The sequence below is a fragment of the Ambystoma mexicanum genome, chromosome 6p (genome assembly GCF_040938575.1).
Source record: "Ambystoma mexicanum isolate Mex_15411 chromosome 6p, UKY_AmexF1_1, whole genome shotgun sequence".
NCBI classification, from domain to species: Eukaryota; Metazoa; Chordata; class Amphibia; order Caudata; family Ambystomatidae; genus Ambystoma; species Ambystoma mexicanum.
Window position 1 is genome coordinate 10,466,601 of NC_090935.1, and position 26,628 is coordinate 10,493,228.

Sequence of the window (26,628 nt, forward strand, 5' to 3'; positions counted from 1 at the left end):
ACCGTGCTGTGTTTGACACTCTCTGTTGTGCCGATACCGCAGCATGTATTTGAAAGAAGATACCCGTTCAGACAACCCTACCAAATGTATCCCCGAAGTGATGACAATCTAAGGGAGGAACCCCCTGAAGGAATATGAGAAAGAGCAAAGGAAGAAGCTAATGACGTCACAAGAGGCATATACAATGTCCCGAGATAGTGGCTGAAGAGGATGTGTAGATCCTAAGGAAACTAATGACGAAATAAAGAATCAATTGAGCTTTTAACTACAAAGAAGATGACACGTGCACGAAATGCTGCAGAAAATTAACTGTTCAATAATTGTACAGATGCTGAAACGCAAGGTAGACTAGGCCATAATAGATGCTGGCTGTATGTAGAAAATCGAATGCAGGCAAAGCCACCATTGTATAGAAGCTGGACATCGGTATCATGAATTTAGTAAACCAAGACCCATGAAGTGGGAAGGGAAAACTGTGTCACAGCAAAAATTAGCAGAATCTTGTAGTTGCATGGAGAGGTTGTCTGGCCTGGAGTCAAAACTGGAGCAGCCACGGTCAGCTATCTATTCTGGAAAGCAATGAATGTGCAGAGGATGCATCCTCCCTTGTTATGGTGCAAAGAAAGAACACCAAGAGTGCCAAGTTTAATTCATTTAGACCATTTAAAACATTCAAAATTTGACCAAATTGTGGTCTCCTGTCACGTGGGCCAAGAATGAAAATAGAGTTCGAACTTGAGTCCTAGACATGATAGTGAGTGCTCTCACACCTGTATATTCTCAAAGACAAGGATACTTTTGCAAGGCCATGTACAAAGATAATCTTCATGACAGAAGACATGGGTGATGAGAGATGCTGGGCTAATTGGGTGGGGAGGTAATGTCATGCCCCATCTCCTTGCACCTGGGTCTGGGTTTACGTGCTGCTAAGTGAACCAAATGTTCCAGACATGGCACAAGTGTGCCAACCAATTATATCAGTCCAAATATCGAAGGACCTTATAGTTTGAAGACCAATGAGAAACTGTGTATCTAATGTTTCTGAAGATAGAGGTAGGCATATGTTGTCCACCTGATAGTGGACAGCCAATCACAATCCCATCTCCTATAGAAAGTATACTTAGATGTTCCCCTTAACCAATCCTGACCCTTGATGGGTTTTTCATTATTGCCACATAGTATGATGTCACCTCTGACGTATTTTTGATATAAATGCTATTGTTTGTGTAAATATCGTTGAGATAACCTGAGCGTACGTCTGTTGATGTTCGTTGTACGTCCGTTGATGTTCGTTGTAAACTCCCTGTTTTAGATAATTGTTAATAAAACAGTACTTTGCCATCTTCCTGAGTTGGATCACTTTTTTGAATTCTGTGTTATTCTGTGTGATCCCATCCATTAAATGCACATTCCTAAAAGGTCCTAAGCACACGTGGTAGCAGTGTGGATGGGTCAAAGATCCAAACAAGACCTGCTCCATATTTTTGGACGGCCAGGCATCCTCCGCCATTAGCTGGAAGATCACAGAGTTTCCTGTGGAGAGCGGCCAAATAGAAATAAACTTGCAAGAAAAACTGAGACGGTGTCAGGTCCCCCATTGAAGAAATCCCTGCTCGGTTTCCATGGGTGCTCTGCGGACAGAAGGCAAAGTGTCGGATTGAAGGAGGAGTCGATACCGAAGGCCTCGAGTTGATGAATGAATGGTGAATATACTAAGAGGAATGGCAAATAAAGGGACAGGATTGTAATAATTTTGAGCAACAGAGAAATATTGTGAAGATAAGAGAGACCGCCTACGATATATAATTCAAGGAATTAGAAGGAGACATTTCAAACTCCAACGGGAGTAGAGAGAAATAAAAATACGCACAGGTCAGGACCGTGAAAGGTGATGTCAGAAACTCTGTACTGGATTAAGGCGAGAGAAGAACTACCCCATATTTATAAAAGAAAAATAAATAAGTGGGACGGTGATCACAGTATTTATAATGTGTAAATGTCTGAACAGCCTAAATGTTGTTTGTTGAATAAAGTATCAAGGAGCAATAGAATTGTGAAGAGTTGAGAAGGTATCAGTGATTAAAGATATATGGCAAAACGATTGCTGTCAATCAAAAGAATAGAAAGTCGTTGAAATAAGAGGATTGAGCAGCAATTGATGGTGCTTACTCATATTTGTTGTTTTAAAACGTTGAAAGCTGTGATTTACTTTAAAATAACATTTTTATTTAATGACCTGGTAAGTATTGACAGTCAGTTGAGACTTGTCATTATGGGGGATACTCCTCTCATGAACCTATGCAAGACACGGCCAAAACATATGCCCAAGCTCAAACAGTACAGTGCAGAATGTTTATAGGGCACGGCAGATAAAATGTTCATGCCGTGGCCACAAGGTACACAGGAAAGAAATTAGAGAAAATATTAGCAATTTCAGAACTTTGGAAGATGTACCAAGATGAAAAGCTAGATCTGCCAACTGGGGAGTGGATGATTAATCAGCATAAGGGGGAAGGCGTTAAGCCCTCAGCTCCCCTTACCTTGTCTGAAGCAAAGAGCGTTACTACAGAAGAGATAGGAGTGTATCCTTTAAAGGAATTAAGAGCAGGGACGGGGTATAGTAATCCGATATATGAACCCCCTGCTTACAGTAGTGACGAGTGTCCAGAAGAGAATGAAAGAACGGAAGATATTTATACGTTTATACAAGACAAGGAAGAAAAGAGCGAACCATCAAATTTGTCGACAGATATAGAATCAAGAGATGGAAAGGAGAAAAAGATAAGGCTGGCGAGGTAGCGCTCGTACAAAACGAATGTATGGGAGGGCAGATATTACTCAAGATAGATGGGAAAAGTATTGAGGAAGTTCGGCAAAGAGAAGATAAGGATGAACAAAGGAACGAGAGACGAGATTAAAGGAGGATGAACAGAGAAGGAAAAGTAGGGAGCAACGAGAACAGATATACCAGGAGGAGCAAGAGAAAGTTGAAGAGCGGGCAGAAAAACAGAGAAAGTACGACAATAGACAGAGCGATAGAAGCAAAGGACAGAAAGGAAAGAAAGAGGAGGAGGAAGAAGCACAAAGATTAAGGAACAAAAGATTACAGAGATGAAGGGAAGAAAAGGAAATAAGGGAAGGAGTAAGGAGTAAGGAGAGAAGAATGAAGGCAAGTGGAAGAAAGAGTTAGAAGAGATGCGAGAAAGTGAAGCAAGGCATAAAATAAGCAGTGTTGCATAGAAATTTGCTGTGCAATTCTGTCAGTTTGCTAATTAAGTGGACAGTTGTGTAGCAAAGATAGCTATTTAAGTTGCCCTGTTCAGTGAAAGCACAGCTCGCCCTGCATTCCTCTCTTGCCCTCGGTGCTCCCTTCCCCCTCTTTTGTCTGTTCATTTCAAGTCCTAATGGAGAGAAAGTGCAGCAGTAATTCTAAGCAAAAATTTCTTTTTCAAATAATTGCAAAACAGAAATAATTGGGATGCTACTTTTATTAAGCTTTCTATATGCTGTCTGGTAAAAACCAGTATTTATCAACTTTGTATTTTTATAAAAAGACAGTCATCTAATTCCATTCCTAAAATGTAGGTTGTTACATAATGCATGATTAGAGTATTGATATTGTAAAACACTGCATCACCTCCAAAGGTTAGGTTAGTATATCTAACTTTCATTGTGTCAACCATATTTCATTTTGTTGGGGAAGATGCATCATATTGATGATTGAACACTTTGAAAATGTACATGATCACATGATCAAATGCTTTAGATGGAAAACCTAGTTCTGTAACCTGTAGGTTGCATACTGTCTTGAAATAGGGAAAATCTTCCTCGGGACCAGCCCTTCAGAGCAAAAATTACCCAATTCAGCCCAAAATACAGGTTCTATTGTGCTAGGGCAGTGAACTCAAGCTAGTGAACAATGACACCTTCAGAATGTTTAGCATTTATTAGAAAACAGCATAAACAAATAATCAAACAGTAATTTGAGTATCATTTTGGAATTCAAGTATTAAAGAAGATTAGAATACAAAATACAGAGAAACATAAAGAAACATAAAGAAACATAGAGAAACACAGTCTTACGCCCCTTCAATCAGTGCTGGAGACCCGGGGTCATCTTAAGCTAGCTGCTGCCAGCCCCGCTCAGATGACAGCACTGGAAGGGACCGCAAAGAGCCTCGTCATGTTCCGGGCCCTCACTCTTGCTCGGAGCAAGTCCACGGATCATCTCCCACCTGATTCATGTGGGCATGCATTTTTGTAATCTCGTGCTGTCAGTCACCATGACGCCCTATCCTCGCACAAGAAATAAGTTTACTTATGGAAAAACCCAGCTCAGTGAAATTCCACTGTGCTCCTTTCTGTGCCCCTCCCTGCTTGGAGCCCATCTCTGCGCGAACGCTCAGGAATGTCTTATCAGTGCCTTCTCAGGGAAAGAGGATTTGTTTACCTAGCCATGCAGAGCTACAGAAAGGCAGACTATTCTAAGGGAAGCCGAGATGAATTAACCCCATGTGAACAAGTGAGCAAGCTCTAAAAGGCATGTACTCATAGCATAGCGCTTCAAAGATTGGCTATCTAAGTGCTATATAGGTGCTATAATGCTCCAAACACTCCAATACAAGTCTCTAGTAGCTATTAAACTGGGGCCTCAACCCTGCCTGTCTATGCACAATGCATAATGTGACCTACCCTCCCCTACTAGGCCTGCATACTCCTTGTAGCTCACTACTGCATAATGGAGGCGCTATCACAGATTACTGTCAGCATTTACTTTCAGCATTTAGCACAGACTTTGAATAAACTATTGGCTTTCAGGTGCTAATGCTGTCATCCAAAGCCCTGATTGGCACTTTGGCAATTTGTGTATCACGACATTCCACCTCTTTTCAAAGTTTGGGCGACAATGCTGGCTAATACCCCTCAACATGGTATGTAGTGCAGTGATGGATGAGGTAGCTAAAGATTTTGGGGCTTTGCAAAAGGTTTAAGCAAGCGATCTTCTAGCGGTTAGTCAGCGTGGCATGCATGGTTAATAAAAACACTACCTAAACAAAAATGTACACAAAGTGAACAGGGACATTTACTCTAGCCAAAACCTGGCCTACACAAAAATATCAAAAAAAAATATTATATAACTGATGGTCAGTTAAAAATCAGCATGCGGTTAAAATATCAAGGCAATCTGGTGTGGTCTAATCTACAATGCACTATTGCATTTATGTATGGTTACCAACTCTAAACCTGGCAGCCTTCTACTCTAAGGGCCTACCCTCCCCCCTGATCCCAGGGGATACAAACGTGACTATGGGCTGTGTGATTAGACACTTCCCCCATCTAATTTCATGAGCAAGATGAACATATGGGCACCAGGTTTTCTAAATAAAAACAGTTCTACTAATTAGCATCCAAACTCAATATTGCACTAGCAATCAAAAGAACAAATCAAATCAGTGTGCAGGAGACAGCCGTCCCCATAAAACCACAACACGTGTTGGTTTAACAAAAACCGTGTCACACACTATGTCATGAAATCAAGTATCAAGTCAGTCTTGTTGGCCTGCCCTATGGCAGAAAAAATGTCTTCATAGCTAAAATTCTGCAATTCCAGTGGTTGCAAATACTAGTAGCAGTGTTTCGCAGGGTAGGGCTTATCAAAGAATCTAGCCCCCTAGCTACGCGCAATATGGCGATGGGCCATAGAAATTGACTCAATTTGTATCAGCTTGATTGTAATAATGACACATTGCTTTGTGACAAATCTATATCCAAGTGTATCACTGTAATAATAGAGGCATGCATTACTGGCCTACAATTTAAATGTTACTTTACTACTGGGAAATCTAGCATGTTCACAGTTTCTACCTTGTGTGACTTAGAGAATACCCTTCTCCAAGTGGGATGCCTACCATATACAATATTACTTTTTGATGCAAACACCATTCTACCATCCGGCAGTGGGTGTTGCATAGCGTAGTTGTATGAAATGCATTTAGTCAAGTTACAGTCCAAAAAATCTTGGCGAGTACCCTCGCTGCAGTCCTTGGGGCCTCCTGTTTCAAATGCTACCATCTCTAATTAGAGCTCACACACATGGCAGCATTACTACAAATCAAAAGCCTTAACATACGCACAGCTAACTCTGGTGTGTGCACTCCTTTTATCTCAAAATATATTATGCTCCTACTTGCATAACTCTGCTGCCCCAACAATTCATGAATAATTTTCCTGGCTACGTGCAACGTAGTAATTTTGGAAAAGGCAAAACATCTCTGGTTAAAGCAATTCAGTTGGAAGAACAAAAACATTTCTTTTTTTACAAATTCATCTCAAAATGCATTTCAAACCATTTTTCAATGTGTTAGCATTCAAGTGCTGTGTCACACAGCTTTTTGTGGTGCATGATGTCACAGTCCACAACTCATTGTCCACAGTCCTTTAAACAAGAAAGGCAAAACATATCAACCAGGTTATTTCCAGCAACTGAATCATATGAATGTGCAGCATCAAATGTTTGACAATAGGCCAAGTCCGCACCGTGACAGTTCAGCAAAAGTTATTACTCTGTTGGGCACTTCTCGCAGGTTGCAGAACAAATGTCCTCACGCGTCACACACGTTAGCAGTATTGAGTGCGGTGCAGGACTGGTTCAAAGTTCACATATCACCCCACAGTGACCCGCTTTCTCTGAGAATGCGTCTGCTTGACTGATCAGTGTCACCCGGCAATTGCACACGTCTACCCCAATCATGGCAAGCTACTGTCTTGGTTTTTTGGCTAGGCAAAATCCAAACAGAAATGTTAGTATTTCATCAAAAGGTACAATGTCAGTGTTGTCCACATTAGGATGTCAATAAAACTACAATATCAGCGTTATCCACCCCTTCCCTTAACACCACCCCCACCTTCAGAAGTCTCATCAGGTAACTACACACTTTATCATTGCTACTGCAATTATCTGTCACCCTTCTTTGTGTTACTGGGGGCTTATTTGCACTCAACCATACGGGGTGTAATTGCCTAATCACAAACTCATTTGTGCAATGCGATCCTAGTTGATCAATGGTACTTCAGACTGATCTGTGATTTTACAAAAGCCATATAATAAGTACCCAGATCGCATTTCTCAATGGATCAATGTTTTTCTTTGTCACCAAAGCGATCACGAATGCCAAGCACCAACTACTTTCAGTGTCTCATGATCTTGACTTGGTATGCCCTGCTGGCATCTCTCGGTTTTCAAAGTGGCATCACTCCATATTTCAAAGGTAAAGTCCTTTTAGTCCAATACCACCTGCAGTTGCACAAGCAGCTTTGTTTATCTTTCTCCAGTTCTCCTTACAGGCAGTGTCTTTCAAGCCTCTGGTTTTCCACTTGTCATTTTCTCAAAGGGTGTCTGCTGATTTCTTGGGCCACCCCTTTGAGAGCGATAGTCTGAGTCAGTTCCTTTTGTTGCTTCAACAAATCATTCATTCTTGCACTAAGCCGTGAGGCTCCTGGATCATGGCTAATGTGCAGTGTTCATGTTATACTTCAAAGCCCCGCTCTGCATGTTGTCTCTTGCAAAAACGGCTACCTTTGTCAGTTTTTTGCTTTCATTTGGAACGCCATAATGTCTTTATCAGTTTCTCCAGCCCTGGCAATGTAGCTTGCATTTTGTTGGCTGTGTATTTTCACTTAAAGCGCCTAAAGGTTTCTTGTCCAGTGCACAGCGCTTTACTTCACTTCACACCACATCACATGGGGCACTGGGATGCAGCTTGCACAGCAATGTCTCTTGAAATGGGCAGCTGTCTTTTCTTAGCCCATTCACAGGTGCAGTCTTTCCCCACATGTTCAGATGGCGATGCGCCCAGCCTGTCATTTGCATGCAGCAGTTTTTTGTTTCTTCCAGTGTTGATACTGGGCGAATTCCTTGCTTCTGATCAGCTCTGTTATTGCATGCCAGTGTCAGAAAGTATGCGTACTTCAACATGTGTAAGGTAGATTGGTGCTCTTTATCATCTTCTCACTAACGGCAATTATTGCCTTCAGTTCAGTTTCAGCATTTTGGCTTTGCACCCCCACCTCTGCTCATTAACAGTGTCTTTCACAGGGGATGGAATGCGACTGCTTGATCATTGTTTTTCATTCCTGTGCACATGGTAGCGCCATACCAACGCAGCAAGCTTGTCTCTTTGCTCTATAACTCATAAACTGGGGCGGTTTCAAAGGAAGGCACTCGTTTCAGACAGTTCATCCAGATTAACTGTTTTCTGCGCTTCTCCAGCAACTCATAAAAGCTCCTATATCTGCTTCTGTAAACACCATTTCACTGAACAGTGCCCAGCATTCTGTGCTTTTCTCACTTCTTCCTCCCATAGCCATTTTCACGCAACCAGCCCATGACAGGAATGTCTGCAAGTTATCTTCAAGGCACAAGCTCTGCACATCAAGACTCTCATTTTCAAAAGAGGCACTTTTTCTTGTAATGTCTTTTAGCCTGTTTAAAAGTAGGCTGCTGATCAATGTCTCATTTAAAGGCATACATTTTTTTTTCTTTTTCCTCGTAACCTTGTAGTTTGGCTTCACAAACTCACTCCAATGCAATGTGCGATCTTTCAAAAGAACCTGTAACCCACTAAATCTTTGATTAGTTTTATCACACACAGATTTTTCATTCTGTTGTACCCTTGCCAGAATATAACCACGTATTTCCTTTAACCATAGTGCATTTAGGAATGTCATTTTCTGGTGCAGCTCCCTGCATGTTTTCTGCATGAATAACCCACACTCTATTTGCTTGTGGGCTGTTAATTTGTCAACAACTTTTTCACCATGAATCACAGGGAACATGTCCTTGTCTTGTATAAAATATACATGCCTTAACCCTTTAAGTGCCAAGGACGAGGTATCTCGTCCTTGGAAGTGCACACGCAGTGCCAAGGACGAGATAGCTCGTCCTTTTTGGCACCTTGTTTTGAGCGATCCCTGCACAGCAGGGATCGCTCAAAACTGTAATCCAACCCCCGGGCTATGTGAGGGGGAGGTCCCCCCTCACTGCCCGGGGGTTGGATTTCCTTCAGTTTCAGGCCGACGTGCGTAACGCACGTCGGCGTGAAACGGAAAGTAATTCCAACGCAGCAGCCATTTTCGACTGCTGCGTTGGAGAGAGAAGGTGAGTCACCTTCTTGTTCCGCCTCGATCTCCGGCTGTATTTCAAGCCGGCGATCGAGGCGGGTATCGTTGGAAAGGGGAGATCTTCCCCTTTCCAACGTTACCCATTGTGTGGCTTTGCTGCCCGCGGATCGGGCGCAGGGCGCCTCGATCCGCGGGCAGCAACGTCACGGATCAAAGCAGATCCTTTTGTGACGCGTGGGGGAGGGGGGCTGCTTACTAGGTAAGCGGCCCCCTTCCCCCGTGGCCCCAAAGCCCCCAGGGACGGTTGCATGAGGTGGGGCCCTCCATTTGGGGTGGGGGGGGTTGAGGGCCACCCCCTGTTGCGGTACATCAGGTGCTGCCAATTTAGGGTGGCCCTCAGCCCCCCCAAAAAAGCAGCCTGTGAGTTTGTATTTTGTTTTTTGTTTACCCTACTTTGCTTGGTGCAGATGGCCACATTAGTGTGACTATCTGCCCCCAGGGTGCCCAAACCCTACTGCCCCATCTATTGGGGGTCCTGCCCCACCTTTTGGGGTGGCCCTCTCCCCCCTCACCCCAAATGGAGGTGGGGTGTACCTCACGCAGCCATTTGGAGGAGGCCCAGGGAGGCCTGCATGAGGTGTGTCCCCCAGCCATTGGGGGTGGGGTAGGAGATTGCCCCCAAAAATGGTGGGACAGGCCCCCCCAGTGGGTGGGACAGTAAGGTTTGGGCACCCCGGCGCCAGATTGGCACACCAATGTGACCCTCTGCACCAAGGGGAGTTGGGTTACCAAAGGAAAAAAATGAAAATAGTGGAACGGTTTTTAGGGGGGGGTGGTGGGGCACCCCAAAGGGTCAGGGAATTTTCTAATGGGATGGGGGGTTGACCCCCTCCCCCCCGCCCGCAATGGAGTGGGTGCCAAGTCATGCAGCCCTTCCTGGGATCAGATATCTGCTCCTAGGAACGGACGCCTGAGCCCAGGGAGGGGTGCAGGACAGCCCCCCCCGTATCTGCCCCCGGGGAGGGCTACATTTTGCTGGTGTGACCGTAGGTAACACATGTTCTTTGTTTTGTTTACAGCTTTTTCTACCCGAGCAGCTGCAACGTTATGTGAGTACTGTTTTTTATTATTCTATGGTTAGGGCCCACTGTCAGTGGGGTGGGTGAGACTGGGGCTGGATTGTTGGTGGTGTGGGTGGGAATGGCCCGTCTGGGCAAATCACATCCAACTGTCCTGGAGTTGCGGCTGGGCTGCATTACACCTTTTCCCTTCGGGGAGGTATTGGCACACTGCCGAGACTCCTTGGTGGGGAGAAGCTGTAACGCAGGGCAGCCAGGGCTCCAGCAAAGTCGGCGGTAATATCCCTGGCCTTGGGCACCCTTCTCCCATGTGGGTCTTTGCTGGTGGTTCTGGGTATTACATTCTGGGCCGATTTGTGTAAGTCAGACCTCTGTGGATTCCCACGGGTGTCCTCTTTTGGGAAATGCATGGGGTTCCCCGTTTCCCTTGCTGGCTGCGACACCCTAGGCCCAAACCTGTAGGTTGCCCACATGAACAACATGGGCAGTGGCGAATGGCTTGGGGTTCCCAGTCGGTTACCCTTTTCCTTTTGCGCCCCCGGTAGGTGCACCCACACATGTGAGGTACCGTTTTCATCGGGACACGTGTGGGGACGCGGGAAGGTAGGCCACGTGTTGTTGGCGGTGTGTTTCGGTGGGTGGCCAGAGCAAAATGTCTGAGAATTGTCTTCATTTCCGGCCAATTTCAGAGACAATTCCCTGTGTCCACTCACCGAAACACGTCGCCAACAGCAGGTGTCATACCTTCTCATGTTCCCACAGGTGTCCCGACGAAAACGGTACCTCACATGTGATGGGTGCACCTACCTGGCCGCCAAGGGGAAAGCCTAAAACACAAGTAACCCCAAGTCTGTTGTCAGAGGGAAATCTCAGACATTCTGCCGACCGGCGCAACTTACAGATATGGGCCTCGGGTGTCCAAGCCACCGAGGAAAACAGGGAACCCCATGCATTTTTATAAAGAGGACACCCGTGGGAATCCGCAGAGGTGTGATTTGCGCACATCGCCCCAGATTTTTTTACCCAGACAGCTCTGCAAAGTCCGAAATGTGGGGAAAAAAACGCTTTTTCCGCACATTTCGCTCGCCGCACCCATCGAAACACGCCCCCCACAACACATGGCCTACCGTCCCGCGTTCCCACAGGTGTCCCGATGAAAACGGTACCTCACATGTGTGGGTGCACCTACCTGGCCGCCAAGGGGAAAGCCTAAAACACAAGTAACCCCAAGTCTGTTGTCAGAGGGAAATCTCAGACATTCTGCCGACCGGCGCAACTTACAGATATGGGCCTCGGGAGTCCAAGCCACCGAGGAAAACAGGAAACCCCATGCATTTTCGAAAAGAGGACACCCGTGGGAATCCGCAGAGGTGTGATTTGCGCCCATCGCCCCAGATTTTTTTACCCAGAAGCCCTGCAAAGTCGGAAATGTGGGGAAAAAAACGCTTTTTCCGCACATTTCGCTCGCCGCACCCATCGAAACACACCCCCCACAACACATGGCCTACCGTCCCGCGTTCCCACAGGTGTCCCGATGAAAATGGTACCTCACATGTGTGGATGCACCTACCTGGCCGCCAAGGGGAAAGCCTAAAACACAAGTAACCCCAAGTCTGTTGTCAGAGGGAAATCTCAGACATTCTGCCGACCGGCGCAACTTACAGATATGGGCCTCGGGTGTCCAAGCCACCGAGGAAAACAGGGAACCCCATGCATTTTCGAAAAGAGGACACCCGTGGGAATCCGCAGAGGTGTGATTTGCGCACATCGCCCCAGATTTTTTTACCCAGACAGCCCTGCAAAGTCGGAAATGTGGGGAAAAAAACGCTTTTTCCGCACATTTCGCTCGCCGCACCCATCGAAACACGCCCCCCACAACACATGGCCTACTGTCCCGCGTTCCCACAGGTGTCCCGATGAAAATGGTACCTCACATGTGTGGGTGCACCTACCTGGCCACCAAGGGGAAAGCCTAAAACACAAGTAACCCCAAGTCTGTTGTCAGAGGGAAATCTCAGACATTCTGCCGACCAGCGCAATTTACAGATATGGGCCTCGGGTGTCCAAGCCACCGAGGAAAACAGGGAACCCCAGGCATTTTCGAAAAGAGGACACCCGTGGGAATCCGCAGAGGTGTGATTTGCGCCCATCGCCCCAGATTTTTTTACCCAGACAGCCCTGCAAAGTCGGAAATGTGGGGAAAAAAACCCTTTTTCCGCACATTTCGCTCGCCGCCCCCATCGAAACACGCCCCCCACAACACATGGGCTACCGTCCCGCGTTTCCACAGGTGTCCCGATGAAAACGGTACCTCACATGTGTGGGTGCACCTACCTGGCCGCCAAGGGGAAAGCCTAAAACACAAGTAACCCCAAGTCTGTTGTCAGAGGGAAATCTCAGACATTCTGCCGACCTGCGCAACTTACAGATATGGGCCTCGGGTGTCCAAGCCACCGAGGAAAACAGGGAACCCCATGCATTTTCGAAAAGAGGGCACCCGTGGGAATCCGCAGAGGTGTGATTTGCGCCCATCGCCCCAGATTTTTTTACCCAGACAGCCCTGCAAAGTCCGAAATGTGGGAAAAAAAACGCTTTTTCCGCACATTTCGCTCGCCGCACCCATCGAAACACGCCCCCCACAACACATGGCCTACCGTCCCGCGTTCCCACAGGTGTCCCGATGAAAACCGTACCTCACATGTGTGGGTGCACCTACCTGGCCGCCAAGGGGAAAGCCTAAAACACAAGTAACCCCAAGTCTGTTGTCAGAGGGAAATCTCAGACATTCTGCCGACCGGCGCAACTTACAGATATGGGCCTCGGGTGTCCAAGCCACCGAGGAAAACAGGGAACCCCATGCATTTTCAAAAAGAGGACACCCGTGGGAATCCGCAGAGGTGTGATTTGCGCCCATCGCCCCAGATTTTTTTACCCAGACAGCCCTGCAAAGTCGGAAATGTGGGGAAAAAAACGCTTTTTCCGCACATTTCGCTCGCCGCACCCATCGAAACACGCCCCCCACAACACATGGCCTACCGTCCCGCGTTCCCACAGGTGTCCCGATGAAAACGGTACCTCACATGTGTGGGTGCACCTACCTGCCCGCCAAGGGGAAAGCCTAAAACACAAGTAACCCCAAGTCTGTTGTCAGAGGGAAATCGCAGACATTCTGCCGACCGGCGCAACTTACAGATATGGGCCTCGGGTGTCCAAGCCACCGAGGAAAACAGGGAACCCCATGCATTTTCGAAAAGAGGACACCCGTGGGAATCCGCAGAGGTGTGATTTGCGCACATCGCCCCGGGAATTTATTACCCAGGCAGCCCTGCAAAGTCCGAAATGTGGGGAAAAAAACGCTTATGCAGACACAGCAGTATGCGAATACAGGACAAGTACTAACACCTAGAATAGGTGGTGTCATTGTGGTAGGAGGACATCCTTTCACAGGGACGGGGATGAGCTTGTACCTGCAATAGGACAGGGTGACTTGATGTGCTCAGTACTATCTGTGACACCAGAGCCCCAAGCGCAAAGGTCGATGTGACGATAGGAGGCAAATCTAATCTTTTTCTTTTCTTGTAGACAGTGGGGCATCTCGTTCGTTTATACGAGAGAAAAAGTATCCAATGTCAGGTATTGCCATGAAAGCTCAAGGGTTCTCTGGAGCTAAAAGTCTAGTTCCTTTTACTGATAAATTACTGGTCTCCATAGGAGAATGTGACATGTATGTCCCTTTGTTATATTCAGGACAGACACCAGTTAACATTTTAGGAAGAGATTTAATGATGAAACTTAATATGACGATTTAATTTACTGATCAAGGAATAGTGTGCTCCACTCCAGGAATACACTATTTTAACGTAGGGGAGTTATACTGGACTTCACTGGACAAGTGGCTCTACGGGGCGTTCCAGTAGATCCAGAGATTTTTCTATATGGGGTAAGCATTTTGCTGACATGGCGACCTGGCCTGGTGGGAAAGATTGTGAGAATTCCTGATGAGTTTTTATTCAGACCGCAGATACCTATGGATGAGGAAAGTGGACAGACTATTCATATAGAGTTAGAAGCAGCTATAGTATGAAAAGAGGTGGCAATGCAAGAAAGGATAGACGATGATGGTAGACCATGGAGAACAGTGATAGCTCTTGAGGTGGGGTACAGACTATCTTACATACCCGATGATGATATGCTCAGGGAAGACCATGCTAGGTCTATACTGTGTTTATATGCTGCAGCCTGAATCTTCTTCAATGTTTGGGACGCTGCTCCTGCATGCCAACACTAGTGCTAGGTCCTCTTGCACGTTTTGGACGCTGCACCTGCATGCCAACACTAGTGCTAGGTCTATACTGTGTTTAAACGCCACAGTCTGAACCTTCTTCCACGTTTGGGACGCTGCACCTGCATGCCAATGCTAGTGTTAGGTCTATGCTGTGTTTATACGCCACATCCTGAAACATCTTCCACATTTGGGACACTGCACTTGCATGCCAACGCTAGGTCTATACTGTGTTTATACACCACAGCTGAACCTTCTTCCATGTTTGGGACGCTGCACCTGCATGCCAACACGCGAGTTAGGTCTATACTGTGATTATATGCCGCAGCCTGAATCTTCTTCAATGTTTGGGACGCTGCTCCTGCATGCCAACACTAGTGCTAGGTCTATACTGTGTTTATACGCCGCAGCCTGAACCTTCTTCCCCATTTGGGATGCTGCACCTGCATGCCAGCACTAGTGCTAGGTCTATACTGTGTTTATATGAAGCTGCCAGAACCTTCTTCCCCGTTTGGGATGATGCACCTGCATGCCAATGCTAGTGCTAGGTCTATATTGTGTTTATATGCTGCAGCCTGAACCTTCTTCCACATTTGGGACGATGCAAATGCATGCCAACGCTAGTGTTAGGTCTATACTGTGTTTATACGCCACAGCCTGAACCTTCTCCCACGTTTGGGATGCCGCAACTGCATGCCAATACTAGTGTTAGGTTTATACTGTGTTTATATGCTGCCGCCAAGGGGAAAGCCTAAAACACAAGTAACCCCAAGTCTGTTGTCAGAGGGAAATCTCAGACATTCTGCCGACCGGCGCAACTTACAGATATGGGCCTCGGGTGTCCAAGCCACCGAGGAAAACAGGGAACCCCATGCATTTTTAAAAAGAGGACACCCGTGGGAATCCGCAGAGGTGTGATTTGCGCACATCGCCCCAGATTTTTTTACCCAGACAGCTCTGCAAAGTCCGAAATGTGGGGAAAAAAACGCTTTTTCCGCACATTTCGCTCGCCGCACCCATCGAAACACGCCCCCCACAACACATGGCCTACCGTCCCGCGTTCCCACAGGTGTCCCGATGAAAACGGTACCTCACATGTGTGGGTGCACCTACCTGGCCGCCAAGGGGAAAGCCTAAAACACAAGTAACCCCAAGTCTGTTGTCAGAGGGAAATCTCAGACATTCTGCCGACCGGCGCAACTTACAGATATGGGCCTCGGGTGTCCAAGCCACCGAGGAAAACAGGAAACCCCATGCATTTTCGAAAAGAGGACACCCGTGGGAATCCGCAGAGGTGTGATTTGCGCCCATCGCCCCAGATTTTTTTACCCAGACAGCCCTGCAAAGTCGGAATGTGGGGAAAAAAACGCTTTTTCCGCACATTTCGCTCGCCGCACCCATCGAAACACACCCCCCACAACACATGGCCTACCGTCCCGCGTTCCCACAGGTGTCCCGATGAAAATGGTACCTCACATGTGTGGATGCACCTACCTGGCCGCCAAGGGGAAAGCCTAAAACACAAGTAACCCCAAGTCTGTTGTCAGAGGGAAATCTCAGACATTCTGCCGACCGGCGCAACTTACAGATATGGGCCTCGGGTGTCCAAGCCACCGAGGAAAACAGGGAACCCCATGCATTTTCGAAAAGAGGACACCCGTGGGAATCCGCAGAGGTGTGATTTGCGCACATCGCCCCAGATTTTTTTACCCAGACAGCCCTGCAAAGTCGGAAATGTGGGGAAAAAAACGCTTTTTCCGCACATTTCGCTCGCCGCACCCATCGAAACACGCCCCCCACAACACATGGCCTACTGTCCCGCGTTCCCACAGGTGTCCCGATGAAAATGGTACCTCACATGTGTGGGTGCACCTACCTGGCCGCCAAGGGGAAAGCCTAAAACACAAGTAACCCCAAGTCTGTTGTCAGAGGGAAATCTCAGACATTCTGCCGACCAGCGCAACTTACAGATATGGGCCTCGGGTGTCCAAGCCACCGAGGAAAACAGGGAACCCCAGGCATTTTCGAAAAGAGGACACCCGTGGGAATCCGCAGAGGTGTGATTTGCGCCCATCGCCCCAGATTTTTTTACCCAGACAGCCCTGCAAAGTCGGAAATGTGGGGAAAAAAACCCTTTTTCCGCACATTTCGCACGCCGCACCCATCGAAACACGCCCCCCACAACACATGGGCTACCGTCCCGCGTTTCCACAGGTGTCCCGATGAAAACGGTACCTCACATGTGTGGGTGCACCTACCTGGCCGCCAAGGGGAAAGCCTAAAACACAAGTAACCCCAAGTCTGTTGTCAGAGGGAAATCTCAGACATTCTGCCGACCGGCGCAACTTACAGATATGGGCCTCGGGTGTCCAAGCCACCGAGGAAAACAGGGAACCCCATGCATTTTCGAAAAGAGGGCACCCGTGGGAATCCGCAGAGGTGTGATTTGCGCCCATCGCCCCAGATTTTTTTACCCAGACAGCCCTGCAAAGTCCGAAATGTGGGAAAAAAAACGCTTTTTCCGCACATTTCGCTCGCCGCACCCATCGAAACACGCCCCCCACAACACATGGCCTACCGTCCCGCGTTCCCACAGGTGTCCCGATGAAAACGGTACCTCACATGTGTGGGTGCACCTACCTGGCCGCCAAGGGGAAAGCCTAAAACACAAGTAACCCCAAGTCTGTTGTCAAAGGGAAATCTCAGACATTCTGCCGACCGGCGCAACTTACAGATATGGGCCTCGGGTGTCCAAGCCACCGAGGAAAACAGGGAACCCCATGCATTTTCAAAAAGAGGACACCCGTGGGAATCCGCAGAGGTGTGATTTGCGCCCATCGCCCCAGATTTTTTTACCCAGACAGCCCTGCAAAGTCGGAAATGTGGGGAAAAAAACGCTTTTTCCGCACATTTCGCTCGCCGCACCCATCGAAACACGCCCCCCACAACACATGGCCTACCGTCCCGCGTTCCCACAGGTGTCCCGATGAAAACGGTACCTCACATGTGTGGGTGCACCTACCTGCCCGCCAAGGGGAAAGCCTAAAACACAAGTAACCCCAAGTCTGTTGTCAGAGGGAAATCGCAGACATTCTGCCGACCGGCGCAACTTACAGATATGGGCCTCGGGTGTCCAAGCCACCGAGGAAAACAGGGAACCCCATGCATTTTCGAAAAGAGGACACCCGTGGGAATCCGCAGAGGTGTGATTTGCGCACATCGCCCCGGGAATTTATTACCCAGGCAGCCCTGCAAAGTCCGAAATGTGGGGAAAAAAACGCTTATGCAGACACAGCAGTATGCGAATACAGGACAAGTACTAACACCTAGAATAGGTGGTGTCATTGTGGTAGGAGGACATCCTTTCACAGGGACGGGGATGAGCTTGTACCTGCAATAGGACAGGGTGACTTGATGTGCTCAGTACTATCTGTGACACCAGAGCCCCAAGCGCAAAGGTCGATGTGACGATAGGAGGCAAATCTAATCTTTTTCTTTTCTTGTAGACAGTGGGGCATCTCGTTCGTTTATACGAGAGAAAAAGTATCCAATGTCAGGTATTGCCATGAAAGCTCAAGGGTTCTCTGGAGCTAAAAGTCTAGTTCCTTTTACTGATAAATTACTGGTCTCCATAGGAGAATGTGACATGTATGTCCCTTTGTTATATTCAGGACAGACACCAGTTAACATTTTAGGAAGAGATTTAATGATGAAACTTAATATGACGATTTAATTTACTGATCAAGGAATAGTGTGCTCCACTCCAGGAATACACTATTTTAACGTAGGGGAGTTATACTGGACTTCACTGGACAAGTGGCTCTACGGGGCGTTCCAGTAGATCCAGAGATTTTTCTATATGGGGTAAGCATTTTGCTGACATGGCGACCTGGCCTGGTGGGAAAGATTGTGAGAATTCATGATGAGTTTTTATTCAGACCGCAGATACCTATGGATGAGGAAAGTGGACAGACTATTCATATAGAGCTGGAAGCAGCTATAGTATGAAAAGAGGTGGCAATGCAAGAAAGGATAGACGATGATGGTAGACCATGGAGAACAGTGATAGCTCTTGAGGTGGGGTACAGACTATCTTACATACCCGATGATGATATGCTCAGGGAAGACCATGCTAGGTCTATACTGTGTTTATATGCTGCAGCCTGAATCTTCTTCAATGTTTGGGACGCTGCTCCTGCATGCCAACACTAGTGCTAGGTCCTCTTGCACGTTTTGGACGCTGCACCTGCATGCCAACACTAGTGCTAGGTCTATACTGTGTTTAAACGCCACAGTCTGAACCTTCTTCCACGTTTGGGACGCTGCACCTGCATGCCAATGCTAGTGTTAGGTCTATGCTGTGTTTATACGCCACATCCTGAAACATCTTCCACATTTGGGACACTGCACTTGCATGCCAACGCTAGGTCTATACTGTGTTTATACACCACAGCTGAACCTTCTTCCATGTTTGGGACGCTGCACCTGCATGCCAACACGCGAGTTAGGTCTATACTGTGATTATATGCCGCAGCCTGAATCTTCTTCAATGTTTGGGACGCTGCTCCTGCATGCCAACACTAGTGCTAGGTCTATACTGTGTTTATACGCCGCAGCCTGAACCTTCTTCCCCATTTGGGATGCTGCACCTGCATGCCAGCACTAGTGCTAGGTCTATACTGTGTTTATATGAAGCTGCCAGAACCTTCTTCCCCGTTTGGGATGATGCACCTGCATGCCAATGCTAGTGCTAGGTCTATATTGTGTTTATATGCTGCAGCCTGAACCTTCTTCCACATTTGGGACGATGCAAATGCATGCCAACGCTAGTGTTAGGTCTATACTGTGTTTATACGCCACAGCCTGAACCTTCTCCCACGTTTGGGATGCCGCAACTGCATGCCAACACTAGTGTTAGGTCTATACTGTGTTTATATGCTGCAGCCTGAAAATACTTCCTTGTTTGGGACGTTGCACCAGCATGCCAACACCATTGTTAAGTCTATACTGTGTTTATACGCCGCAGCCTGAACCTTCTTCTGTGTTTGGGATGCTGCACCTGCATGCCAACACTAGTGTTAGGTCTATACTATGTTTATATGCTGCAGCCTGAACCGTCTTCTGCATTTGGAACGCTGCACCTGCATGCCAACACTAGTGCTAGGTCTATACTGTTTTTATACGCCGCAGCTTTAACATTCTTCCACGTTTGGGACGTTGAGTGTTAGGTCCATACTGTGTTTATAGGCCGCAGACTGAACCTTCTTCCACGTCTGGGACGCTGCACCTGCATGCCAATGCTAGTGTTAGGTCTATGCTGTGTTTATATGCCGCACCCTGAACCTTCTTCCATGTCTGGGACGCTGCACCTGCATGCCAACGCTAGTATTAGGTCTATTGCTGTGTTTATACGCCGCAGCCTGAACCTTCTTCCACGTTTGGGACACTGCACCTGCATGCCAATACTAGTGTTAGGTTTATACTGTGTTTATATGCTGCAGCCTGAACTTTCTTCCACGTTTGGGATTCTGCACCTGCATGCCAACACTAGTCCCCTGTTGTGCAACTTTCTGTAACTCTTGTTGTTCTAAATGTTTTTTGTGCCCAGTTACCCAAGGGTTTGGCTGCTGTTAGGCAGAATTATATGCAGTACCCTTTGGGAACACCACACACAATTAAGACTACAAGTGACAGTTCAAATTCACCTTTGGTACAAGCCTGTACTACACAGTAAAAGTGGTAGCAATGGCTTAGCAGCCAGACTTATCTCAAGAGTAAGTAAGCAGTATCAAATAGTTACACAAAGGACATCAATTACTATGATTCAGGCAAACACTGACTCAAGGTTTTCAAGTATATACTCTTCAGTTGTATAACATTTCACTAAAGTAACGCAGGTTAATAATCACACTCTTAATACACTACACTACTCCCAATAAGTTCTAGACAAGTAGCTCACAAAATGAAGTGGGAGCAAAATGGCACTCCAGCAATTTAAAAGGGAGAGAAAGACAAAGTTAACAGAAATTGAACCACACCAAAAGGTAAGTACTCAGGGCAATTGAGCAAGATGACCTACAGTGATAGAATCAGGTAAAAAAGGCTTAAGGCCAAAGTCAATAGGCCAAAAGTATTTTGCTCAAGATCACACGGTTCAGGGTAGTTTGCGGTAAAGTTCGTGCCACGAGTTCCGGACGAAGTTGGTCGGCAGAAAAGTTAGTTCAAAGAGAAGAGATGGACAAGCCCTCGGATTGGAGAAAGATTTCACACACTTTCCCTGTGCCTGAACGAAACGAACAACCGGATTTGCACAGTACCTTAATACGGAGAGGAAGCTGTAGCTGAGGCGAACGTTCCTGGTAGTTCCTGCAGGCTCACGGTTCCTGAAGCGACTGTCGGACATGAAGTAGGAAGACTGGAGGGTCCTGCACTACCCAGGGAAGAGACCAGCAGCAGAGCAAAGCAACGAATAAAAGGTGCGCTCCTTAAAACCCAAGCAGGGTCTGACCTTCCTGGCTATCCGGCCCACTGTAGCTCTGTACAGCGAATTCGACCAGAGGAGGGATCCTGGCTTGCAGTTTGGGCGAACTGGTTGGTCCCACCAGCTCAAGGGAAGACGTTTCCTGGAGGATCCTCTCTTGTCGTTGGAGTTGAAGATTCGGACTTGCAGCAGGGCTTCACCGGACGGTTCAGTCATGGTAGGGGTCCTCTTCTGTCAGCTCTTCGTCAGTTCTTTCGTTCCAGTGGTGACTCTGCCTTTCCAGACCCAGAGACCTGCTTTTTGTGCAGTTTTCCCCCATTCATACAGCCTGGCTGTCAATCACACAGCAGGGTGGCTGTCCTGGCAAGGACAGTCACCCAGCCAATCAAACAGGAGTGCGACTTGGGTTACCAAGGGAACCCATGGCAGGGGTCCTAAAACCCCTCCCTCACATCCTGCCTGTTAGGGAGAATTCTCATTCTATGGCTAATTTCCCTTACCTATAGAGACCCCCAGCAGCTTTGCTGGATTTGAAGGGTTTGTTTTTTTCTCCTGCTAAGAGTGTGACTCTTTTTCCCAATCTTAGGCATATTTGCTATGTGTGTTCTAGGCTATTTTTTGTGTTCAATGTCTATGGGGTTTATCTCACCCTCATAGGAACCATCTTTTTACACATGTGTTACACAGCACCCTCCGTGCAGTGACACAGGGGTGTCATAGTGACCCCCAAACATAGACTCCATACCCTGGGACTGACTACTGTCTCCCAGGGCATGTAAAGTCCCCATTGACTTTACTAGTCAATTTTTATGAACTAAACCAGTACAACCCATCTTACTATGGAGGTACTGGGAAGGGTTAATAGTTTTTCCCTGGTGTTCATTTTCGAGAGGGTACCGTACAGTCCCTCTCTCAAAGGTTTCTGGCTGGTGGCAGTGGTTACTACCGAAAATATTCGACCGCAAATATTTCCCTATGGGATTTTTCCATTGTTCGAGGCTACCACATTTACTGACAGCCTCTAACATACCGCTGGTTTATTTTATTATTAACTTTACTCCGGTAGGTTTTATTTGCCAGAACTTTAATATTAATTCTTTCTCGTGTCTTTCTCTAAACTCCTAACCCAGGTCGGGGATCCTTTGTTCGTCCTTTTGGCGGGCTTCTGCCAAGAAGCCCTCCATTCGGTGCCACTGAGTCTGGGGTGGTTCCGTTGTGTGGGAGGAGGACCCACTGTGTGAGTGACAGCTAGGCTGTATGAATGGGGATCTTTTTGCATAAAAGCAGGGTCCTGAGGACTGGAAGAGCAAGACGTCACCACTGGAACTGAGGAACCGAAGAGGAGAGAAGCCAAAGACATCTGAAACGACTGAACCACCGGTGAAGACCTGCTGCAGCGTCTCACCACTTTTATCCACACGACGAGAGGAGATCTTCATCTGAAAGAGCCTTCTTCCCTTGAGCTGGTGGGGCCAACCAATTTGTCAATCGCCTTCCCGGATCTGCCCTGGTCGAATTGCCAGTGCCCAGCACTTGGAGGCCGGATAGCCAGGCAGCCATCCACCCGGACCGCGATTTAATGGAGCGTACCTTTTATTCGTTGGGCAGCACCGCGGCTGGTTTCATACCTGGGTAGTGCAGTCACTCGAACCTTCATCCACGATGAGAGTCCCTCTTCCTCTGCTGGATCACCCAAACTGCAGGAACTACCAGGAACACCTGCCACCGCAGGAGCCTCTTCTTCATTTTAAGGTACTTTGTTCCGCCAGGCCTCCCTTGTCGTGTGGTAGCGCTAAAGGTGTTTTAAATCCTTTACCTACCTGTTGGGTTGGCCGCCCCTATCGTCTAACATTGTCTTTCTCCTTCTGCATCCACATTTTCGAATTGTTAACCAAAGACTTGACTGCAGCTACAAGAACATTTTGATCCTGGGCCCTTGCCTTGTACCATTGACTCTGGCACAGGCCTATTGACTCTGGCAAAATGAGTTAGAACTGCCTTCTCTAGATTGCTTCTCAACTAGAACTGTGTTGGTGCACCTACTTCTTATAACCACCTCTTCCTTCCCACTTTTAACACTTGTGAAGTGCCATTTTGCTCGGTTTTCATTTAAGTATTATCTATGCTAAAGTACTCCCTTGCCTAAAACTTGTGTAGAAACCTATTGGGAAGTGTTGATAAGGTGCCTAAGAAGATATTCCTGTATAACTTGTCCTTTCCCTCTCTTGTGAGAAATTGCTAGAGTGCCATTTGTGTTTGGTTTTCACTGTGCCGTTTTCCTGTTTTCACTCTTGCTCAAACGTGTCTACAATTTAACTAGGGAGTTGTGTATACTTTGCTTGACTGATTTTTAACTTGCTTTATTAACTGTTATTAATGTGTTGAACTACAAGTGTGTAAAATAAATATATATTCTTTTTTATACATAGCTTTGGTCAGTGTTTCCTTGTACCATAGTGCTGTAGTCCTATTGTGTAAACCCTGAATACTGCTCATCTGCCTCTTGAGATAAGTCTGACTGCTCAGCCACAGCTACCAACTAAATCTTTGTGGTACAGACTGATACCAAAGGGGATTTATTGCTCTCACCTGTAGTCTTAATCTTCTGTAGTGCTCCCTAGGGGAACTGCACAGGATTCTGCCTAACACTGGTGTACAGCGGTGGGATAAAAGTATTGGATTTACATTTTAGTGTGCTGCTAGGACCTTGTTTCAATTAACCACAAGGCTAACAATCACAAAAAGTTTATTTTAAACAAAGTCAAAGTATGGAAAGTTACAGCCAGGAGACCCTCCTTACTAATACTGCTGATTATTTAAGGGATCTGTGTAGACAGAAAGGTCTTCCTGTCAAAGGCAAGAAATCAGAAAGGATTGATAGACTGTTAGAAAAACAAAGTCTGGATAGTGGTGCTGTAGGGCCTACTACTCCAGCAAATGTAGCAAACATTGAGGATGATAATATTGAAAATGTTATTATTGAAGCAGATGAGGAAGAGGAGGATAACGATGCCACCCCCTCTGTTCCTCTGCCTGTTCAAAGTCCTCAGCCTGTGGCTACTGGACCCTTATCAGGTCCCACATTGAGTCCTGAATTTATCACTCTAGAAAAAATGAGACTTGAACTAGAATTCAAAAGAATTAGTGCCCAAACTGAACAGAGACATCAAGAACTAAGGCTCAAAGAATTGGAGCTCAATCATGAGCTTGAGATGAAGAAATTGTCTTTGGAAAATGCTTCTCTCCCTGAATCCTCTGGATCTTCCAGTCCAAAAAGACCCATGGATGCCTAAAGAGATTGTGGGTATGTATGCACCTAAGTTGGATGTGTTAGATTGGCTTGCTATGTTTGAATACAATCATGAGCTCCAGGATATCACAGGGAATCAGTTGATCCCCTGGTTATTCTCTAGGCTCCCCCCTGTTGCATCTGATGTGGTAATGGAGTTGAGGGAGGTGTATAGGATGGATTATGAATGTGTAAAACTAGCTTTGATAGCTAGGTTTGGGAAAACTCCGTCCCAGTACCTTAAGAGGTTTAGGACCCTCAAAAAGCATGATAGTACCCCTTGGGCTACTTGGGTTAAAGAGTGTTTGAAAAACTTAGAGGGATGGATTAATGGTTATAGAGTTAACACTTATGAAGGAATGAGAAATCTTGTCATGATGGAGTCTATCTAGGATGCCTGCTCTCCTGAGCTCAGACAGCACTTGGCTGATTCAAGGAATTAGATTCTAAGAAACTAGCTAAGGCTGCTGACTTGTGGGTTGCCACTCACAAAGATTCAGGGGTCACTCAGAAAAATGATGAGGGAAAGCAGCCTAAGAAAGACAACAAAGAGAATTCAAATAATTCTAATTCCAAAGAGGCCCCCAAAAAAAATTCTAAGGGTAAGCCCCAGGGGAAACCAAATCAGGCTAGTGTACCTTCTGGTCCCAGACTAGAAGGAGGTCAGAACAAGCCACCATTCATAAAGACATTTGGGAAATGTTATGTTTGTGGCTCCACTGATCATGTGAAAGGGGATTCCAGATGTAAGGGTAAATCTTCAGGGGTCCACAGTGTCTCCTTAGCCTTCACTCCAGAGGAGGAAGTACATATGGCGAGTGGAAACTTTCAACTACTAGCTGAAGACCCCATCAGAGTCTCAGCTAGTGTATCTTTAGTATCCCTCGGGTTGTGGGAACAACAGAATTTAGATGTGTATAATTCTATCCCTCCTAATACTAAAGAGTATTATAAAGACAGTGTCCTAGTCAATGGTCAGGAGACCCCTGCCATTAGAGACACTGGGTCCAGCATAACTGTGGTGGATGAATCTTTTTTCAAGGTGGAGGATATTGCTAAGGCACCCAAACGCCTCACCAAGTTAGCTGGAGGGCCTGTGCAGATGCTTCCCCAATTACCAGCTCTCATCCAGTGCAATGAAAGGACTGTGAGGATACCTGTTAGTGTGCAATCTGAAGTGCCTGGAAGGGTTCTTTTAGGGAATGACCTTAAGGAACTGGGGGTAGTGTCCAGTACTCCCAGACCTCCCAGCAAAAGATTGCAAGAGCTCACCAGACCTGCAAGGGAGAGGACTTTGAGAGGCTCTCCTGAGGAGATGATAGAAAAAGAAATCACTCCTACTCCACTGGAGTTACTAACTGCTATTTCAAAGCAACCAGAAGCAAAGGGGAAACCCAAGCCTTCAAAGAAGAAACCCGCAGAAAGCACTCCAGTGCTTCCAACCAGGAAATCTCCCAGGTTTTCCAAATTCACACCTGTGATTCCTACTCCAGCTGAAGCTGAGAGTGAGGTACCACCCTGTGTGGTTGAACTAGAGACTGAGGACTCAGATCTAGTAGAAGGCCAGGAACTCATTGGCGATCTTGACCCTGTGGAGCATCCTGAGCTGCAGTCTTTACTGGCAGAAGGTGGCCCCAACAGGGCAGACTTCAGTAGGGGACAAAGAGAATGTCCAACTCTGGAAGGTCTTCGCCACCAGGCAGCTTCTCAGCTTGAAGGGCAAGAGCCTGGGAAGTATAGGTTACACTGGGAAGATGGCCTCTTCTATAGTGAACCGACAGAGTCAATCCCTGGAGACTACAAAAGACTTGTAGTGCCTCAAGAAAACAGACTCCAATTCTTGCAACTAGCCCATGAAATACCTTTGGCTGGTCACTTGAGTTTCAAGAAGACCAAGGAAAGGCTCTCTCTCTACTTTAACTGGCCTAAAATGGGGGCTGAGGTAGATAGGTTTTGCAAGAGTTGCCACACTTGCCAAACTTCTGGTAAAAGTGGCTCCAAGAACGTGGCACCCTTAGTGCCTCTCCCTGTGGTGGGAGTACCATTTGAGAGGGTAGGAATCGACATTGTTGGTCCCTTGATCCTCCAACATCTTCAGGCAACAGGTTTATACTTGTTGTAGTAGACCATGCTACTAGATGCCCTGAAGCAATTCCTATGAGAACTGTTACAGCTCAGGCTGTAGCTAAGGCCCTCCTTGGTGTTTTTACCAGGGTTGGGTTTCCTAAGGAGGTAATATCCGACAGGGGGTCAAATTTTATGTCCCACTACATGAAGGCCATGTGGAAAAACTGTGGAGTTACCTACAAGTTCTCAACAGCATACCACCCACAGACAAATGGGTTGGTAGAAAGGTTCAGCAGAACCACGAAGAGCA